Genomic DNA, 21,919 nt, shown 5'->3' with positions numbered 1-21,919 from the left:
GTTTCGACTACCAAAAACCAGCACGACTCAGCTCGCTTCAGCCCTGCTTAGCCCCTAAAACTCGCACCATTTTGGAGTGGGGCTGAAGCGAGCCAAACCGTGCCGAGTGGGGCTGGGGGCGTGAGCAGACACTCCCCTGTGCACTGATTGGTGAGGAGGAGTGTCCTCACATGCCCACACACGCCCCGCGAGCACGCTGGGATCTGTAAACACCGCAAACCCGGAAGGAGAAGAATTACGAATTACGAGAATTTCTGAAGCCTTATGCGCCTCGCCTCATCTATACGCTCTTGCCAGTATCTGTCCGCGTTGTCGGTGACAACAAGCCACAGCACCAAGACCAGCAACACTAACGACTCCATGTCCTCCATGTTTATTGTTTACTATTCGGGTCGTGAGACTACCGCTTAAAAGGTCACTGATGTCACTGTTTGCGCTGCTTAACGACATCACCTGACGTCCACCCACTTTCGCTAACTCCACCCAATGTGTCCACCCACTTCCAGCCAGCACGGTTCAGCGCGGTTGTAGTCGAAATGCAACTCCAACAGCCCCGCTCAGCCTGACTCAGCACGGCACGGCTCAGCCCGACTCAGCCGCGTTTGTAGTGGAAAAGCGGCATTAGAGAAGCTATAAAACTGACCTTCCTTTGAGCAGATTGAGTTTCTGGAGCATCACATTTGTGGGGTCGATTAAATGCTCAAAATGGCCAGAAAAATGTCTTGACTATATTTTCTATTCATTTTACAACTTATGGTGGTAAATAAAAGTGTGACTTTTCATGGAAAACACAAAATTGTCTGGGTGACCCCAAACTTTTGAACGGTAGTGTACGTTAATGATTTTTATTTTGTTTTCATGGTGCTCGGTGTTTGATGTCCGGTGTTCGATGCTATACTCGTGTTCAAGAGGAATAAAACGAAACGCATCTGCACCCATCACAGACTCTCTGCTGTTGTTATTAATGCCAAGGGCTGCTATGGTGCTAATAAATAATCCCACGTTATTTTTTAAAAAGCAAATTAAAAATATGCGCTGGATAAAAACTCATCTATCTTACATAAATAAAGATACTAATTTCGTTGTTTGGTGGTCAAGAGTTTATGAGATACGTTGCCTTGCACTTACGATCGGGTTCTCTGTGGTGGTACACGTACGTTGTTTGTACATACGCTTGCAAAAAGCCATTAAAACTCAGGTCAATGCATTACCATATTCTCTTAAGTATGGAGTTCCACTAACAAACACTTCTTATAGGAAATCAATCAATGACAGGGAGGTGTTAAGCAGCAGAGTTACTCTTAGCATGCTGAATGTTATTAATTCCCAATTACAGCATGTCCCCAAGCCAAGTGTTTTATTTCTCTTATACTGCAGCAATTTGCCAAGGATTACATGTTATCTGTGTAAAGTCGTGGAATGTCTGCAAAACAAGTTAGGTCCTGTTATATTGTATCACAGTTATAAACAGTTGTTTACTCTGGCTCTTTTAAAGTTAACAAAACCAACATGCACTCTGTCACATTGCTGAGAAACCAGAAAACACAAAGTCCTGAAGACTTTCTGCAACTGGAGACTCCTTACAAAATGTACATGTTAAATAAACCTCACAGCAAGCTTCACTACAGTATATCAGCGATTATACAATTTTTATTTATTAAACACTTTTGTTAAAAAGAAAAAAAATATATTTACAATCGGCGGCACGGTGGTGTAGTGGTTAGCGCTGTCGCTTCACAGCAAGAAGGTCCGGGTTCGAGCCCCGTGGCCGGCGAGGGCCTTTCCGTGCAGAGTTTGCATGTTCTCCCCGTGTCCGCGTGGGTTTCCGCTGGGTGCTCCGGTTTCCCCCACAGTCCAAAGACATGCAGGTTAGGATAACTGGTGACTCTAAATTGAGCGTAGGTGTGAATGTGAGTGTGAATGGTTGTCTGTGTCTATGTGTCAGCCCTGTGATGACCTGGCGACTTGTCCAGGGTGTACCCCGCCTTTCGCCCGTAGTCAGCTGGGATAGGCTCCAGCTTGCCTGTGACCCTGTAGAAGGATAAAGCGGCTAGAGATAATGAGATGAGATGAGATTATATTATATGGCACACCCTCTATACACATCCTTGTGAATTGTGATTGCTGTTCCAATAGAATGAACATTAGAATGAAAATTTTACCATCTTTTATTTTCTTTTGAAACACTTTATTGATGTAGACATTAACACACGAACCTAGCTAACATAGCGCAAACTGACAGGAAACATATATAACTTTCTAACTAGAATTAATTTGCTTGATAATGAGCAAACTAGTGTACTAATATTACTTGGCAAATACTAACTCATTGTTGTTTTTTTTAATATAGGGTGATCAGATGTCCCCGTTTTCCGGGGACAGTCCCCGTTTTTGCTGGCCTCTCCCTGGTTGGTGCTGTCTCCAGAAATGTCCCCGTTTTTAACCATGACCGACAGACCCGAGAGAAAAAAAAAAACAGACCAAAAAAAACCCCAGACCAAAACATCTACCCGATTTCAGTGCATTGTTTTGTGGATCACTTTAAGATGGCCTCAGGCCGATAGCAGAGATGTTCTAGGACACCTCTGGCGATAGCCTTTCCAGTATTTTGATTGGTGGAGCTGAGGAACAACTTTTTAGCAGAGCGCTAATCTTTAATCTTTGCCTAATCTAAAGTCATTCATTCAGTTTTGACAGATCCGCTCCTGGACAGGTGAACCATACTCTTTTCTTGTAGGCCTACGTGACATTGTTTGTCATTTGTTATTTAGCCTTTAAATGTGTAAGCCACATTTTGCGATGTTGTATATGACATAACGCCGCTTGTCACACTGTACTGCGATGTAGCGGTTGACATAACAAACCATAGCCTACTGTGGCCAATGCTAGCAGGAGAAAGCTCAGTGCAGCGTCAATCAGTCAGCTGAAGTTGCTGCTAGATGTAGCGTTACTGTAACAGACATCCAGCTGAGGGAAAATCGTAACAGTTCAACGGCATAAGCTAACTTACACACAAATTGGTGTGCTATCCCACAGAGTAGCTGGCTATGTAAAGCTGTAGTCTTATGGTAATGTTACCAAAGTGTCAGTAATTTGTTGTAATGTGTAGTGGACTACACATTTTGATTAAGGCTACTCATTTAGGCGAGGTCGTCAATTGAGCTATGGCTACAATTTAAGCTATGGGAGATCGGGAATCATTTATATCCTCAATAATAATAATAATAATTATAATAATAATATGTTACCATAGCTTGAAATTGCTTGGATTGAAGTAAACTGTTTATTTAAATTGTCTTGTGTGTTTTGTATAGTTTTAAATCCATTACTAGTGGCATATATGGTAATTAATTTAATATATTTACTTTCATGTGTCTGAAACATCTATTTCAGCTAGCCTACAATTTCTCATCTCATCTCATTATCTGTAGCCGCTTTATCCTGTTCTACAGGGTCGCAGGCAAGCTGGAGCCTATCCCAGCTGACTACGGGCGAAAGGCGGGGTACACCCTGGACAAGTCGCCAGGTCATCACAGGGCTGACACATAGACACAGACAACCATTCACACTCACATTCACACCTACGGTCAATTGAGAGTCACCAGTTAACCTAACCTGCATGTCTTTGGACTGTGGGGGAAACCGGAGCACCCGGAGGAAACCCACGCGGACACGGGGAGAACATGCAAACTCCGCACAGAAAGGCCCTCGCCGGCCACGGGGCTCGAACCCGGACCTTCTTGCTGTGAGGCGACAGCGCTAACCACTACACCACCGTGCCGCCCAGCCTACAATTTAAGAGTCTATAAATCTAAACTGTGTACCCATACCAGAGATTTTCACATTGTCTTTAATTAATGTTCACCTAAAGCAGTTGCAGAATCGGCCTACAGTGCACCCAGTGATGAAAATCCCACTTTTAATGCAATGCATGATCAAAATACTGTACATGAAAACCTGAAAATCCTCCCCCTTTTATTACAAAGATGAAAACATTAGATGTTTTAATGATATTTTCACTGCTGAACCGAAAACGTCCCTGGTTTTCTTCTCGGAAATCTGGTCACCTGATTTTAATATGATGTCGTAATAACACCATAAACTCTATTGTGGCAACATGCTAGGCCGTTAGCATGTTTAGATCGATTCCTGAGGCTATATATTAACCTAGCGACATATTGTATTTCCACAAAAACGTGCCTTTCTGTGTCACTGAGGTAAGATGATACACTACGTGGAGTTGTTTTATCACAGCAGAAGCACAAATACATCATAACCTGACAGCACTTTGCTGTGCTTTTAGCACATCAGATGCTATTCTGAATCTACCAACATATTTAATATTTAATGTCTTTTTCTCTTGCTGTCAGTCATTTATGTTTGGCTACAGCTTTCTCGCTCTCTCTTTCTGAAACATTCATGGTTTCTGTCTCTAGCATGCTACAAACCTGCCCTCAAGCAAAAACAGCAACAACAAAACTAACCTGTACCTGCTGCTGTATCAGTTTAGTGAAAGTATGAATGTGAATATGGATTTGTACAGCTTTGTTCAAACATTGAAACAATGCTAATAATGTCATCATGTACTGTTATTTATTATTTAGCTCAATCTAGGTTTGAAAACTGGCTAATATCATGAGAGTTTGGTGTTGTTGTTTTTGCTATATTAGCTGGACTACTACTAACTAGCTACTGAATGGTGTTTCCTGCTTGATTTTATCACTGAATTACAAAGAAGTTGTGTGTTTTGTGACTATATTTTACCTGAGTCTTGGCTAATTCTTGTTAGCTATGTACTAGTCGTAGCCTGAATTATTGAATAGAAGAGGCATTTTGCTCACTGACTGACTGGTTGATTGACAGAGTCCTGTCGTTGGAACACGCATGCAACATGAGAAGTCATACATGTCAACCTATACGGATTGTCCGGAAATTATACGGATTTTAGCTCATTTCAAGGGCATACGGGTGTATAAACAAAGTCTTACGGATTTTCAGTATTTTCTGACCTAAATTTATTTTGTGTATCTTACTTGAACATCGTCAGCTGATCGTCGCAAAAACATACAAAAGCTCGATTTATAGACAAAGAACAGCGTGTATGCAGGGGCCGATAACCCAGACTATGTGAAACCGGATGTTTATTCCTCAAGCCTCATGCAGTATCGCGACTGCGAGACTTCGCTCGTTCCGGTCATGCGCACGATCTGCATTTAAACGCGCCAAACGGTCATTGTTCGAACGATTTTCTCATTGTGCAGAGCGACATTGTTTACACCTGAGAGATTTTGAATAGCGTCTGCTGAGTGAAAGAACGGGAACACCGAGAAAGAAAATGGGATACGGCGGGCGGTATCTTCCTGAATGGAAGGAGACATTTAATGGTGTCATTGTTCAGGTGAAAAATGAGGAGTACGCGCACTGCACAGTTTGTGTGCGAGATATAAAAGTTGCAGCGTCTGGAGTTTACGACGTGAGGGAACACGTGAGGTCCAAACTACATCAGCGAAATTTGCACCAGAAACAGAATCAGCCGCAAATGACGATGTTTGCAAAGCCTAAGACCGATGATCAACCAACAAGTGTAATAAGAGCAGAAGTTACGATCTGTAATTTTATTGCTCAGCACAATTTGCCGCTAGCCGTTGCGGACCACCTGACAGAACTGTTGCCGCGAATTTGCACGGACAGTACGATTGCGAAATCTATCAGCTGTAGGCGCACCAAAACAACGCAAATAATCAAAAAGAGCTTGGCCCCCGAAGCTACACTACCGATCATCCAGCACTGCCGGACGTCGCCATTTTCCTTGATGATCGACGAATCCAATGACAAAAAGACGGACAAGCGACTGGCTGTTTTGGTGCGGCTCTTCGACCTAAACAGAGGGGCGAAGTCAAGAATCATAGACATGCCCGTGTGCAATATCGGCACAGGCGAGGCGATTTTCGACATGCTGGACGAAGCTCTCATGCAAGTTATATTTACTTATTTATTTATTAAGTTTGGTGCGATTCGAAGGCTATAAGGATTTTATGTTGATTTTATGGATTTCTTCCTCTGATACTACAGGTGGACGCCCAAAGGGGTTGACATGTATGAGAAGTCCAGCTGAATTTCAAGTCAAGTCAAGATTATTTGTATAGCGCGTTTAACAATAAACATTGTCGCAAAGCAGCTTTACGGAATTTGAACGACTTAAAACATGAGCTAATTTTATCCTTAATCTAGTCCCAATGAGCAAGCCTGTGGTGACGGTGGCAAGGAAAAACTCCCCCAGATGACATTAGGAAGAAACCTCGAGAATTTCAATCTTTCTCTCTTTAGTTAGCAAGCAATGAGGGAACATTCTGTGATACACGTGCATCCGCTAACACTTACTGAAAAATGCCATGCAGCAACGGTGGTTCGAAAACGGTTGTGTTTTTGGCCACAAGCTTTTTCCCAGCAAGGTACAGTCACTGGATAGTCACTGTTTCAATGTGTTTAACAATGTGTTTAAAAGCTAATAAAGAGTTTTATAGAGCTAAAAGATTAATCTTGCAAGTTTGCTGATGGGGTATGGAAAACTTTCTGCACAATTCATAAACAACATAATACACAATTGCTGTGAATGATAAAGTCAAGTCAAAGTCCCTCCCACACCAGGATCTGGTCTTCCCAGGCAGTCTCCTGTCCCAGTACTAACCAGTCTTTTGAGGTGCATTGGGCAGTGCTGATCTTCATTTCTATAGCCCTCAGCCTCTCATATACGTAGCTAGGGTTACAGTGTGTGTGTGTGGGGGGCTAATCCTCTGGTAACCACAAAAGTTTGACTCCTTACTCACATCTGTATTGCCAGATAGCAGCACATGCCATTTTTATAATGGTCTTTGGGATGACCCAACCATGAGTAGAACTCACAATCTCCTGGTCAAGAGGCAGACACGCTAACCACTCGGCCAACTCACAGTACCTATGAATGATACGTATTCTTAAATTATAAACTAACTATGGTGTATTACATGTTGATAAATGATGAAATAAAAACAGAGGGTACTGGAAGACTGATACACTACTGTTCAAAAGTTTGGGGTCACCCAGACAATTTTGTGTTTTCCATGAAAAGTCACACTTTTATTTCCCACCATAAGTTGTAAAATGAATAGAAAATATAGTCAAGACATTTTTCTGGCCATTTTGAGCATTTAATCGACCCCACAAATTAATGTGATGCTCCAGAAACTCAATCTGCTCAAAGGAAGGTCAGTTTTATAGCTTCTCTAAAGAGCTCAACTGTTTTCAGCTGTGCTAACATGATTGTACAAGGGTTTTCTAATCATCCATTAGCCTTCTGAGGCAATGAGCAAACACATTGTACCATTAGAACACTGGAGTGAGAGTTGCTGGAAATGGGCCTCTATACACCTATGGAGATATTGCACCAAAAACCAGACATTTGCAGCTAGAATAGTCATTTACCACATTAGCAATGTATAGCGTGTATTTCTGATTAGTTTAAAGTGATCTTCATTGAAAAGAACAGTGCTTTTCTTTCAAAAATAAGGACATTTCAAAGTGACCCCAAACTTTTGAACGGTAGTGTATGCACTACTTTGGGTTTGTCCATATAAATGTATGCTTAGATTTAATACAGTACTATGTGCTCTTCGTTGTCAGGAAGACACCTGATTTCATTTACGCCTTCATTTTATGAACCAAACTGACAAACCCCCAAGTCTAACTGCATCTGAGCTTTGGGAATTGTACCGCTTCTCCACTGCACTACGTAGATCTCAGATCAGATCAGGTTTGTTTACAATTTTAAACCAATGGGACTTCATCCATTGCACTCTCTCTCTCGCTGTCTCTCTCTCTCTCTCTATTCATCTCTCCTTCTCTCTTGTTCCACTAATCACGCTCCATCTCTCTCTCCATCTCTACCTTTCAGCCTTCTTTTCCTTTCTCTCTTGGTGTTTGGAGAAAAACATGCATGCATGACAAAATTCGATCATTGAATTTGGGCTCCCTGAGAAAGACGCACTGAAAAGACGGACAGACTCTGAAGAGGAGTTTTAAAAGATGAGCTTTTGTTAAAGTCTAATTTGTTCATCAGCATCGTCTCTCTCTCTCTCTCTCTCTCTTATCCCCTGCCCCCCATTCACTCTGTCTATAAATTTCAATTTTAATTACAGCATGCTTTGTAGGAATGACAAGAATTAGTTTCGCTAAAACTTGACTTGCTCTAGTATATAAATGTGAAAGAGAAACATCATCTCATCTCTCATTATCTGTAGCCGCTTCATCCTGTTCTACAGGGTCGCAGGAGCCTATCTCAGCTGACTACGGGCGAAAGGCGGGGTACACCCTGGACAAGTCACCAGGTCATCACAGGGCTGACACATAGACACAGACAACCATTCGCACTCACATTCACACCTACGGTCAATTTAGAGTCACCAGTTAACCTAACCTGCATGTCTTTGGACTGTGGGGGAAACCGGAGCACCCGGAGGAAACCCACGCGGACACGGGGAGAACATGCAAACTCCGCACAGAAAGGCCCTCGTCGGCCACGGGGCTCGAACCCGGATCTTCTTGCTGTGAGGCGACAGCGCTAACCACTACACCACCGTGCCGCCTAGAAACATCGTAAAGTATGACATTTTAATAAAAGGGTGAAAAAGTGGCAGCTTGGTGGTGCTGGGACTCAAACCACCAACTCTCTGATCTGTAACCCAGAGCCTTAACCTGCTGAAGTCGCTTGCTAGCATGAACATAGGGTAAGGATTTCTTGTCTTTGTCTGACCTGCTCTCTCTCTCTCTCTCAGATATCCTTCTTTTTTCTGTCTCAATCCCCCATCACGCTTTCCAATCGACTCCTGCTGCTTCACCTTCCAAATATTGAGTCTCTACACTCATCCTGTTTGCACACTATCACCTGAAATACCTCGGATCCCAGCTTCCCTCCATTATCCAGCCCACTCTCTGACTCTTACTCCCTCTCTTCCTCTTCGAAACGAGCTACTAATCACACCGAAGGCACTGCACGTCCGTTCGTCGTGAATGAGCCACTTGTGTGTGAGCGGAAGAGCACAGAGAGAGAGAGAGAGAGAGAGAGAGAGAGAGAGAGGGAATGATGAATGATTAAGATGAGGATACTGCAGAATTCAGCATGAGTGTGCCACCAGAAATCAATGGCTCCTCCGTGATACATGCGGTGAACAAGTGGACGATCCAAAAGCCTCAACAAAAGCCAGTGCTACACACACGCGTGCGCACACACCCACACACACACACACACACACACACACACACACACACACACACACACACACGCACACACACTTCCACATGCCAATTCAGCATGATTTTAATCCAATTTTAATTTCACTATCGAGGCTGTTTCTTAAACACTGAAGGAACAGAGAAAGCCCAAACCCAAAACCTTCAGCCCAATGCATTATTCATTCGTCCATGTAATTAATCTTAAGAACAAATCTGTCCATTTAAGTGCGTCAGCACTGCATCATATCTCATGCATCATCACGATATACTGATGGCCAACTCAGGGCGTCAAAACAGCACGTCATCATCGGTCACCATGGTAACCCTCCAACCCAAGTGTCTACACTACTACAGACATCACTGCCACGACAGGAATTTTTGTGTGATAGCAAAAAACATTAATGCATTTTTTTTTTTTAATTCCAGAGCGTGTGAACCACTGCACAGCCACACCCACTTTCTCATTCCACAACTGCGTCTCTGGGCGTGACAAGTGGCCGCAGTAGTAGGGTACAGCTTGGAGCCCACGTGCGGATTCCTGGTTGCCAGAATGGGACTTTTCCTGCTATGTAAATGTTTGTCGAGCTGGAAGATGTGACAGAAAATATTATGTCCTATTCGTATCATCCCATGTCACCACTTTAGAATTTATACAAGAAATACAGTTACAGTTGTAACATTTATTTATTTATTTATTTATTTATTTATTTTTTCAATATCCAATATAGGGCGGCATGGTAGTGTAGTGGTTAGCGCTGTCGCCTCACAGCAAGAAGGTCCAGGTTCGAGCCCCGTGGCCGGCGAGGGCCTTTCTGTGCGGAGTTTGCATGTTCTCCCCTTGTCCGCATGGGTTTCCTCCGGGTGCTCCGGTTTCCCCCACAGTCCAAAGACATGCAGGTTAGGTTAACTGGTGACTCTAAATTGACCGTAGGTGTGAATGTGAGTGTGAATGGTTGTCTGTGTCTATGTGTCAGCCCTGTGATGACCTGGCGACTTGTCCAGGGTGTACCCTGCCTTTCACCCGTAGTCAGCTGGGATAGGCTCCAGCTTGCCTGCGAACCTGTAGAACAGGATAAAGCGGCTAGAGATAATGAGATGAGATGAGATATCCAATATATCCATGCTGTGTGTGTAATAAATGCTAAAAGATTGCAAAGGAATGGGTTGTAACCATTAAAACCCTTTTTTATTCCATCTTTTTACTCTAGGACAACAATAAAGCCAGTATTGCGACAAATTGTGAAGATCATTCGCGAGAGAGTTTCAAAAGTGTCTTGAAACATTCGCGGGGCTTCTCAATTTCCTTGCATGAATCGCAAAGTGTCGCTCCTTCGTCGCTGAAATTTTGAGCATGTTCAAAAAATCCGTGCGACAAAATTTCTCTCAAAATAGCCGCAAATGCTTCGCTGGTGTCGCAAAGCCGTCACGAACCCTTCTCAAGTCAGTTTCCGTGAGGCTTCCTCTACTTCCCTGCCTGCTGAGGGAAAGCCGGGCTGCGACAGCCTGCGACTAGTTGGAGACACAACAATTGCGATAAAATATGCGAATATCAATTCAGTGTGATTCCAAGTGAAAATTGTCGCTAATTCGCATATTTTATCGCAATTGTTGTGTCTCCAACTAGTCGCAGGCTGTCGCAGCCCAGTGAGATACTAGTTTAACCTGAGTGTCATTGTGGTAATATAAATATGACTTTTTGATTTGGTGCATTAGTCAAAATTAAATGTGTCTCGTACTTGGATTGACATATCTGTGTGGCTGAACTGCTGGAATTTAATGCAAAGTAACATGCAAAGTGGACGTGCAAGTAAGTATTTTAGCAACTACAGGTCAGGGTAGGGACATATAACAAACCACAACACTATACTCACTATACTGTATATATCAAAGAAGACGAAGAAACATGAAAATTATACTTTTGAAGTCCGATCAGCTGTACACAGTTAGTAACAGGTTCAAGCTGGTGTTCTGATTACTGCATTCCGTGTCCGTCTGGATTTCCTCCAGGTTCTCCGGTTTCCTTCTACCTCCCAATACATGTCCGGACATGAACCAGGTACTCTAAATTCCCCCAGGGTTTGAATGTGACTGCATGGTGCCCTGCGATTGACTAGCTAGCTTCCCATCCATGCTTTTCGGGCTCCATTGCAACCCTGGCAAAGATGAAGCAGTTCCTGAAATTGTGTTAGCGAATGTGATCTTAAGGCCCACTGCTGTACCTTTAAATAACTTTCAGAGTAAGCGTGCAGATATACTTCACGTTCATCACATGTATGTGTGTGCACGCAGCTGCTACGCGAGCCGCATTGTTCACATACTTGCATATCTAATGTACATCCGGAGGATTAAACGTGGCGTCCACCAGATGGCATGTCCAAGCCAAAACATCTCTGTAAATCAGTCAAACTGTTTAGCGATTTCATGCACAGTAACTTTAAACAGACATTTCACTTGCTCTCATGATCTGCTTCTCAAATCAACTACATGAGTGCATGAGTTTTTGATCTTTTGGGACATGATGCTAGTTTGTTTAGTCAGTTGGGAACACAGTGTCACATGGCGCCTCCACTATTTACCTTGGTGGAGGATGTTTACAAGCAACTACATGCCAAATAACCTTAGGATACATGTGGCAGCCATCTTGTTTTTATCATTAACAGTAAATCAGTCATCTTAATAAGTAATATTATAAGTTATTCTTTTTTAGTGTTCTGCCTGATGGCAGGTCCGGCTCTGACGTCTATCAGAGTTTCTCAGGAACATTACAGTAGTGGTTTCCTGTTGCCTTCTATTGGATTATTATTGAGGTTTTCTCCTCTCAACCATTCACACATGGACAATTTAGAGTAGCCAGTGAACCTAACTGCATGTCTTTGGACTAAACCAGAGCACCAGGAGGAAACCCATGCAGACACGGGGAAAACATGCAAACTCCACACAGAAAGGCCCTCGTCGGCTACTGGGCTCGAACCCAGAACCTTCTTGCTGTGAGGCGACAGTGCTAATCACTACACCACCGTGCCACCCATATTAAACTGTTTAAAAGGAAAAGTATAGGATAGCATCATGTTTTATAACATCCATCCATCCATTATCTGTAGCCGCTTATCCTGTCCTACAGGGTCGCAGGCAAGCTGGAGCCTATCCCAGCTGACTACGGGCGAAAGGCGGGGTACACCCTGGACAAGTCACCAGGTCATCAAAGGGCTGATACATAGACACAGACAACCATTCACACTCACATTCACACCTACGCTCAATTTAGAGTCACCAGTTAACCTAACCTGCATGTCTTTGGATTGTTGGAGCACCCAGAGGAAACCCACACGGACACGGAGAGAACATGCAAACTTCACACAGAAAGGCCCTCATCGGCCTCTGGGCTCGAACCCAGAACCTTCTTGCTGTGAGGCGACAGCGCTAACCACTACACGACCGTCTCATCTCATCTCATTATCTCTAGCCGCTTTATCCTTCTACAGGGTCGCAGGCAAGCTGGAGCCTATCCCAGCTGACTACGGGCGAAAGGCGGGGTACACCCTGGACAAGTCGCCAGGTCATCACAGGGCTGACACATAGAGACAGACAACCATTCACACTCACATTCACACCTACGGTCAATTTAGAGTCACCAGTTAACCTAACCTGCATGTCTTTGGACTGTGGGGGAAACCGGAGCACCCGGAGGAAACCCACGCGGACACGGTGAGAACATGCAAACTCCACACAGAAAGGCCCTCGTCGGCCACGGGGCTCGAACCCGGACCTTCTTGCTGTGAGGCGACAGCGCTAACCACTACACCACCATACCGCCCATATTAAACATATACATTAAACTGTTTAAAAGGAGGTGGCACGGTGGTGTAGTGGTTAGCGCTGTTGCCTCACAGCAAGAAGGTCCTGGGTTCGAGCCCCATGGCCGGCGAGGGCCTTTCTGTGCGGAGTTTGCATGTTCTCCCCGTGTCCGCGTGGGTTTCCTCCGGGTGCTCCGGTTTCCCCCACAGTCCAAAGACATGCAGGTTAGGTTAACTGGTGACTCTAAATTGAGCGTAGGTGTGAATGTGAGTGTGAACGGTTGTTTGTGTCTATGTGTCAGCCCTGTGATGACCTGGCGACTTGTCCAGGGTGTACCCCGCCTTTTGCCCATAGTCAGCTGGGATAGGCTCCAGCTTGACTGCGACCCTGTAGAAGGATAAAGCGGCTAGAGATAATAATGAATGTTTAAAAGGAAAAGTATAGGATGCTTTATATTATCACATATAATAGGCTATATCATCACTTCTATGAGAAACAATCACGTTTAACTTCGTTGATTCCTGCTTTCTTAATTTGTTGATTATAAACCTGTGTGTCTGAGTAAAGAGCTGCATGATGAAATTTTGCAGAGGGTTTAAAAAGGTGCCTCCAATCTGGCAACCCTGACTCCACAAACGCGCGTTTCACGCAGGAGACACAGCGCGCGAGCAGAACATGGCGGCACGCCAAAGAAACGCCCATTCAGTGTCCGTGTGCTCGAGACGCTCAAACGCAAAATAAACGTGAAACGGATTTCTGACGGTTTTATCTGACGCACTGGAGGGAAAATTAATAATAATAATAATAATAATAAACAACGCGTATAGCGGCACGTTAGTGGCAGAGACGCGTCACGCGCATCACACACACACACACACACACACACATTCGAATAAATAAGAACACCGGAGCGGCGACAGTGTGTTTACTCTGCCCCGGTTACCGACAACCTCTGTCGGGTTTGGAGGCGGAATATCCGCGGGGATGAATGATCAGCTGACTTTTTTTTTTTTGCCAGCAACACACACACACACACCGTCACGACAGAAAACAGCTCGCGCATGCTGTTTACGCAGCTGCCGCGCGCATCCACGTGAGCCACAGATACAATTATGACTAAATAATAATAATAATAAGTAGTAAAGTGAATTCCTCCGAAGCGGCTCGTGTTTCGAACCCTCAACTCCTAAACACACGCGCGCGCGCGCACCCACGCACGCACGCACACGCGCGGATGTTTGTAAGCGTATCTCCATCCACAGATCGATCCCACCGGCGCTCGAGTTTCACCACAACGAGCATCGCGACCATAAAAACGTCCCGCGGCTATTTTTACCTCCCTCATGGAAATGAAAAGCCGGTAATGAAATGATGCGCGGCAATAAAACGCGCTCACACTTTAATGCAGAGGCCAAAATCCACAGCGGGATGCGCACACCGACCGACATCTCCTTATTCAATAATCATAATAATAATAATAATAAGTGGCTAGAATAAAACCAGGACGCGTCTCGGTGTCTGTGGGTCGTTTTGTAAACAACACTTCACTGCGTCGAAGAAAAAACAACAACAACAACAACAACCACACACGCACACGCGCGCGCACAGAAAAACACCCGCGTGTTAAACCGCTCTATGCGGTGAACGCGCTGTATGAAGGTCTCGTGACGTACCGGCGCTTCCGCGCGCACATTTTCGCAGCGATGAATGAAGAAGATGAATTTGCATGGAGATGGATTTTAATGTCGCACTTATTTGTTCCTTAATCAGCTCGAAGAAGAAAAGATGACTCGCTCCTGTCACTCGGCCTTTATTATTATTATTATTATTATTATTATTATTATACACGCTGAATCCGCTGCGCCATGCTACACAGGTGCACCTCTGTTTGTTGTTTGCGCTCACCTCGTGCACGAGCCCGCCCTCATCGCCTCCATCCTCGCCGGTCTCCGTCCGTCCTTCCGTCGGTCCGCTCACTGACTCGCTCGTCGCGCCGATGTGACAGGTTTCCTTCCCGATCAGCCGGTCAGCAGCGCGAGGCGTCGGGAGAATGCGCGAGCGCGCGCGCGCGCCGAAAACCCCAACCCCTGATGACGCACACACACACACACACTGAACGTGTCTGGACACCCCGCGATATCAAACGGGCTATCTATATTTTCTGATCACACACACACACGCACGCACGCACGCGCGCTCTCGCGCTCATACACACTCCGAGGACATGTCTAGACACCCCGCGATGTCAGACAGACAGTCTATTTTTATTTTCTCGACCGAGGTACACACGCGCGCGCGCGCACACACGCACATACCCACGCAGCACCTGAATTGAACCCCCAGTCACGTGACGAAATCGTAAATATGGCTTTTTAATGTTTTAAGTGTAATTGAAAGATAGATTTTTTTTCCCCTAAACCGGACTCATACTGACTTGAAAATAGATCTCCGACTCACGGCTGATCGAGAACTGCAGTCAAACACAGCACATAATGTCTCATCTCATCTCATTATCTGTAGCCGCTTTATCCTGTTCTACAGGGTCGCAGGCAAGCTGGAGCCTATCCCAGCTGACTACGGGCGAAAGGCGGGGTACACCCTGGACAAGTCGCCAGGTCATCACAGGGCTGACACATAGACACAGACAACCATTCACACTCACATTCACACCTACGGTCAATTTAGAGTCACCAGTTAACCTAACCTGCATGTCTTTGGACTGTGGGGGAAACCGGAGCACCCGGAGGAAACCCACGCGGACACGGGGAGAACATGCAAACTCCACACAGAAAGGCCCTCGCCGGCCCCGGGGCTCGAACCCAGGACCTTCTTGCTGTGAGGCGACAGCGCTAACCACTACACCACCGTGCCACCCCAGCACATAATGTTTAGTAAGAAAATCCATATTTTTATTTATTTATTTTTGCATGGAGGCAGCAGTGCCTCCTCACAGCCCTGATTTACTCCTTGGATCTGTGTGGGTTTCCTCCTGGTTCTCTGGTGTCCTTCCACTTCCCCAAAAACGTGCCAGTACATTATTACAGACCGGCTGATGGACTGGTGTCCCATCCATGTATTCCTGTGTCGCACCCTGTCTCTGGATGAACCAAAACCTTGCAAGATGAAGATGAATAAATGGGAGAACACCTCCCCCCGAAAAACCTCAGATCTTACACATTCACCCTATTCCCTGGTCTTACAGGGTCCACATTTGCATATAAGAACACGATTGGCTCTGACACTTTATGATGCAATAACACACACTGTCATGATTTTCAAATGAGATTTGCTTTTTAACTTTAAAATGAACTTTGATTCTATGAGTGTAAATACTAATACATGTTTAACACTCATGCGTTTTTACTCCTAAGAACACTGCAAATTAAGGTCACTTTAAGGTCAAACTCTCGCGGTTACCAGAGGACTAGCCCTTCACTGTAACCCTAGCTACATAATATGCAAGAAGTCGAGGGCTAACGAATGAGAGATCGGCGCTGCACCAATGCGCCTTAAGGAATTCGGTAGAACTGGGACAGGAGACTGCCTGGGAAGACCAGATCTTGGCACAGAAGGGACTTGGCTTAAGGTTTTTACTCCTGTTGGAATGTCGACCAAATCTGACCCAAAAGCATTAAACTATATAAAGCTTGATGAGAATTTCAATTTTGGGCTGAAAATCTGCTGTAAGTTCTGGTACATATCAGGATATGGGATATGAGATATGGTTGACTCGGTATTTGATTTGTGGCTGCGTTCTGACTGAATTCATTGTTGTGACTTTACATGAATGAAAAGGGTAGATGTGGGTCAGCACTACAGCACTAGGGCTTTACTCATTTGATCTGTGGGAAAGTGAAAACAGTTCGGGGGAGCATCAAAGGTGGTACCTCACAGGTTATATATGTTTGTGTGTGTGTGTATGTATTTCTATCCACATTTACTGGATATGAGCAATTGCACGCTCTGATTAGCTACTCTACTATTAAGCTATCAACTCATACCATGAACAGAGAAGAACAAAATGGCAGAGCGTGTTGCTGAACCAACTGAGGACAAAATAAAAACTCTACTCAAAAACAAAACCCCAAAAATTGTTATCAAGTATTTAAAAGAAACATAAATAGCTACAACCCCGATTCCAAAAAAGTTGGGACAAAGTACAAATTGTAAATAAAAATGGAATGCAATGATGTGGAAGTTTCAAAAGTCCATATTTTATTCAGAATAGAATATAGATGACATATCAAATGTTTAAACTGAGAAAATGTATCATTTAAAGAGAAAAATTAGGTGATTTTAAATTTCATGACAACAACACATCTCAAAAAAGTTGGGACAAGGCCATGTTTACCACTGTGAGACATCCCCTTTTCTCTTTACAACAGTCTGTAAACGTCTGGGGACTGAGGAGACGAGTTGCTCAAGTTTAGGGATAGGAATGTTAATCCATTCTTGTCTAATGTAGGATTCTGGTTGCTCAACTGTCTTAGGTCTTTTTTGTCGTATCTTCCATTTTATGATGCGCCAAATGTTTTCTATGAGTGAAAGATCTGGACTGCAGGCTGGCCAGTTCAGTACCCGGACCCTTCTTCTACGCAGCCATGATGCTGTAATTGATGCAGTATGTGGTTTGGCATTGTCATGTTGGAAAATGCAAGGTCTTCCCTGAAAGAGATGTCATCTGGATGGGAGCATATGTTGCTCTAGAACCTGGATATACCTTTCAGCATTGATGGTGTCTTTCCAGATGTGTAAGCTGCCCATGCCACATGCACTAATGCAACCCCATGCCATCAGAGATGCAGGCTTCTGAACTGAGCGCTGATAACAACTTGGGTCGTCCTTCTCCTCTTTAGTCCGAATGACACGGCGTCCCTGATTTCCATAAAGAACTTCAAATTTTGATTCGTCTGACCACAGAACAGTTTTCCACTTTGCCACAGTCCATTTTAAATGAGCCTTGGCCCAGAGAAGACGTCTGCGCTTCTGGATCATGTTTAGATACGGCTTCTTCTTTGAACTATAGAGTTTTAGCTGGCAACGGCGGATTGTGTTCACAGATAATGTTCTCTGGAAATATTCCTGAGCCCATTTTGTGATTTCCAATACAGGAGCATGCCTGTATATGATACAGTGCCGTCTAAGGGCCCGAAGATCACGGGCACCCAGTATGGTTTTCTGGCCTTGACCCTTACGCACAGAGATTCTTCCAGATTCTCTGAACCTTTTGATGATATTATGCACTGTAGATGATGATGATATGTTCAAACTCTTTGCAATTTTACACTGTCGAACTCCTTTCTGATATTGCTCCACTATTTGTTGGTGCAGAATTAGGGGGATTGGTGATCCTCTTCCCATCTTTACTTCTGAGAGCCGCTGCCACTCCAAGATGCTCTTTTTATACCCAGTCATGTTAATGACCTATTGCCAATTGACCTAATGAGTCGCAATTTGATCCTCCAGCTGTTCCTTTTTTGTACCTTTAACTTTTCCAGCCTCTTATTGCCCCTGTCCCAACTTTTTTGAGATGTGCTGCTGTCATGAAATTTCAAATGAGCCAATATTTGGCATGAAATTTCAAAATGTCTCACTTTCGACATTTGATATGTTGTCTATGTTCTATTGTCAATATCAGTTTTTGAGATTTGTAAATGATTGCATTCCATTTTTATTTACAATTTGTACTTTGTCCCAACTTTTTTGGAATCGGGGTTGTAAAAGAATATAGTCCCCCCCCCAAAAAAAAAAAAAAAAATTGAATTTGCAAAAAATAAAAATGCTCTGCTTCTCAAAATCCAGTGAATGTAGATAGAATAAAACAGTTATTCCATTCGATCTGGTCATACAGGCTTTATGGCCAACTCAGTGCTATGCGCCTCGTCAGCTATCAGCTCATGTATGACTCGATTTAATGGAATATATTCCATTAAATCGAGTCATACATGGCTTACTGGCATACAGTAAGTCATACATGGCTTACTGCTGTTTATGGTATTTTTTGAATGTTGAAACATTTCATTTTATTATTTTTATTATATATATTATGATCAAACATTACTCACATAATCACATCTTATAATCTTATCGTAAAAGTTATGTTATTTTTCTCGACACTTACCTCTATTGTAACAGATGGAATATCTTTTTTGATGCCATGCCATCCCGGGTGGAAACATGAAAAACATACGCCATTGTATTTATAATTGGAATACTCTCTGTTGCATGATATTAAATAATGCTTCAATGAGGCTAAAACTCAAGACAAATTGTGAATGTTTATGAGTTTCTCCTTTGTGCTCATGATCCAAATACTGTGTGTTTGAATACAAGACCATTACACTGAGATGCAAATGAAGTAAACATACAGAGTTCTGAAAGAAACAGAATATTGACCATAAATGTATTGAAGATGAGGCCAGACACTGGAAATGTGCACTCTGATTATAATTATTGCTTGGTGATAATATTTATAATAATATCAAATCACTGGCCATGACAATTTATTGTTTTCTTTTAAATTAATTTGTGTGTATGTTGTTATTTTGATGTTACCTACAGCGCTGGAAGGAAAACATAAAATGTATATGACAGTAATTATTATAGCCGAGCCCATATTTAAAAGGCTGTAAGAGCCATATTTAATAGGCAGTAAGAGAGATTTTATGTGGCCTAATAGGCTACTAATGTGCATTCAGAGAGAGAAAGAGAGAGAGAGAGAGAGAGAGAGAGTTTTATTTATAATTTAAGTAATAAGACCTCCAGCTAAAGTTATACTTATTACCATAATAACTAATATATTGATATTCTAGACATTCAATTATTTTCATTAAAGCTTTAATATCTACATAATTTCAAATAAACTAATAAATTGACTCTTGGAGGAAATCTGGCTCCCTCTGCTGAATGCTGAGGATTCGTCCTGACTTGGATTGCTCAGACACTTGACCCAGTCAGGTTTACTCAACTTTACTGGATTTACTGGGACAGTATTATGCAAGGAATAAAAGACCCGGAGACATGCTGTTTTTGGAAAATAATCAACAATGGAGTGTTGTGACGAGGCCTGCTACAAAGCAGACTTATTGTTATCATCAGAAAGTTGATTATTTTTTTATTAATAAATGCAATAAATTATCTCATCTCATCTCATTATCTGTAGCCGCTTTATCCTGTTCTACAGGGTCGCAGGCAAGCTGGAGCCTATCCCAGCTGACTACGGGCGAAAGGCGGGGTACACCCTGGACAAGTCGCCAGGTCATCACAGGGCTGACACATAGACACAGACAACCATTCACACTCACATTCACACCTACGGTCAATTTAGAGTCACCAGTTAACCTAACCTGCATGTCTTTGGACTGAGGGGGAAACCGGAGCACCCGGAGGAAACCCACGCGGACACGAGGAGAACATGCAAACTCCACACAGAAAGGCCCTCGCCGGCCACGGGGCTCGAACCCGGACCTTCTTGCTGTGAGGCGACAGCGCTAACCACTACACCACCGTGCCGCCCGCAATAAATTATAATACTTTAAAAATTATTACATTTATAGTTACACTTAATGTTGTGGAATGTCCATGAAAAAAGTTCTCTCATATATTATAGTAGCTGTTATGTTTCTCCCCTGCCTGTTTTATTATAATATTGAATATTTATTATTATTTTTATCATCATCATCATCATCATCATTATTTTCATGTTTTGTTTTGGTGGTTCCATTTAGTTGTTTCTTTTTCCTACTCTGATTTTATTTCATTTTGTTCTGTTTTCTTGATTCTGTTGTTTTTCTATTCTGTTGTAATCATGTTTACTTCTTTCTCATTTGTTCAGTAATTTTACTCCTCTTTTCATGTGCTGCTGATTCCATCCTGCTCATTTTCCGTACAATACAACCTGCACTGGAAAATAACATTTCTGTTGTTTTTGTGTTTGTTTTGTTGTTCCCCCTGTTCGAATTTGTTTGTTTAGGTGCTTCTGGTGTTTTTTCTAATCTTGCTTGCTCTGCTTTTGGTCATTCCCTCCCGATCTATTCTGTCGTTGATGTTTTTCTGTTCTTGTTCTGTTCGTTTTGTTTGTTTGCTTGTTTGGTCCTTCCAGTCTGTTTTGTTTTCTTTTATTTTTGTTTTGTTGTGATAATTCTCTTCTGTTTCTTTCTCTTCTCTTGTCTGCTTTTTGTTTGTTCCCTGTTCTGCTCTGTTTGTTTTCTGTTCTACATGTTTTGTTTTTCGGTCCCTTTTCTGTTCGTCTTGTTTGTTTGATTGTTTTTGGTCCTTCCAGTCTGTTTTGTTTTCTTTCATTTCTTTTTGTTTTGCTGTGATAATTCTCTTCTGTTTCTTTCGCTTCTCTTGTTTAGTCTGCTTTTTGTTTGCTCCCTGTTCTGCCCTGTTTGTTTTCTGTTCTTTTCGGTCCCTTTTCTGTTTGTTTTGTTTGTTTGTTTGTTTTGATCCTTCCAGTCTGTTTTGTTTTCTTTCATTTTTTGTTTTGTTGTGATAATTCTCTTCTGTTTCTTTCTCTTCTCTTGTTTAGTCTCTTTTTTGTTTGTTCCCTGTTCTGCTCTATTTGTTTTCTGTTCTTTTCGGTCCTTTTTCTGTTCGTTTTGTTTGTTTGGTCCTTCCAGTCTATTTTGTTTTCTTTCTTTTTTTGTTTTGTTGTGATAATTCTCTTCTGTTTCTTTCTCTTCTCTTCTTTAGTCTGCTTTTTGTTTGTTCGCTGTTCTGCTCTGTTTGTTTTCTGTTCTACATGTTTTGTTTTTCGGTCCCTTTTCTGTTCATCTTGTTTGTTTGATTGTTTTGGTCCTTCCAGTCTGTTTTGTTTTCTTTCATTTCTTTTTGTTTTGCTGTGATAATTCTCTTC

General features: G+C 43.0%; 1 protein-coding gene across 1 annotated transcript in view; it reads right to left on the bottom strand.

Moving 5' to 3' along the window:
- The window catches only part of LOC132875507 (neuronal tyrosine-phosphorylated phosphoinositide-3-kinase adapter 1), a 75,341-nt gene extending 60,206 nt beyond the window's left edge, over positions 1-15,135 (bottom strand). The window contains exon 1 of the mRNA XM_060912318.1: positions 14,968-15,135. The gene's annotated coding sequence lies outside the window, so the exon portion shown is untranslated. The remainder of the gene's footprint in view (positions 1-14,967) is intronic.
- Positions 15,136-21,919: the final 6,784 nt, after the last annotated feature.

This window comes from Neoarius graeffei, chromosome 28 (assembly GCF_027579695.1).
Source record: "Neoarius graeffei isolate fNeoGra1 chromosome 28, fNeoGra1.pri, whole genome shotgun sequence".
In the NCBI taxonomy this organism is placed as follows: Eukaryota; Metazoa; Chordata; class Actinopteri; order Siluriformes; family Ariidae; genus Neoarius; species Neoarius graeffei.
This window is presented reverse-complemented; position numbering and strand designations above follow the sequence as displayed.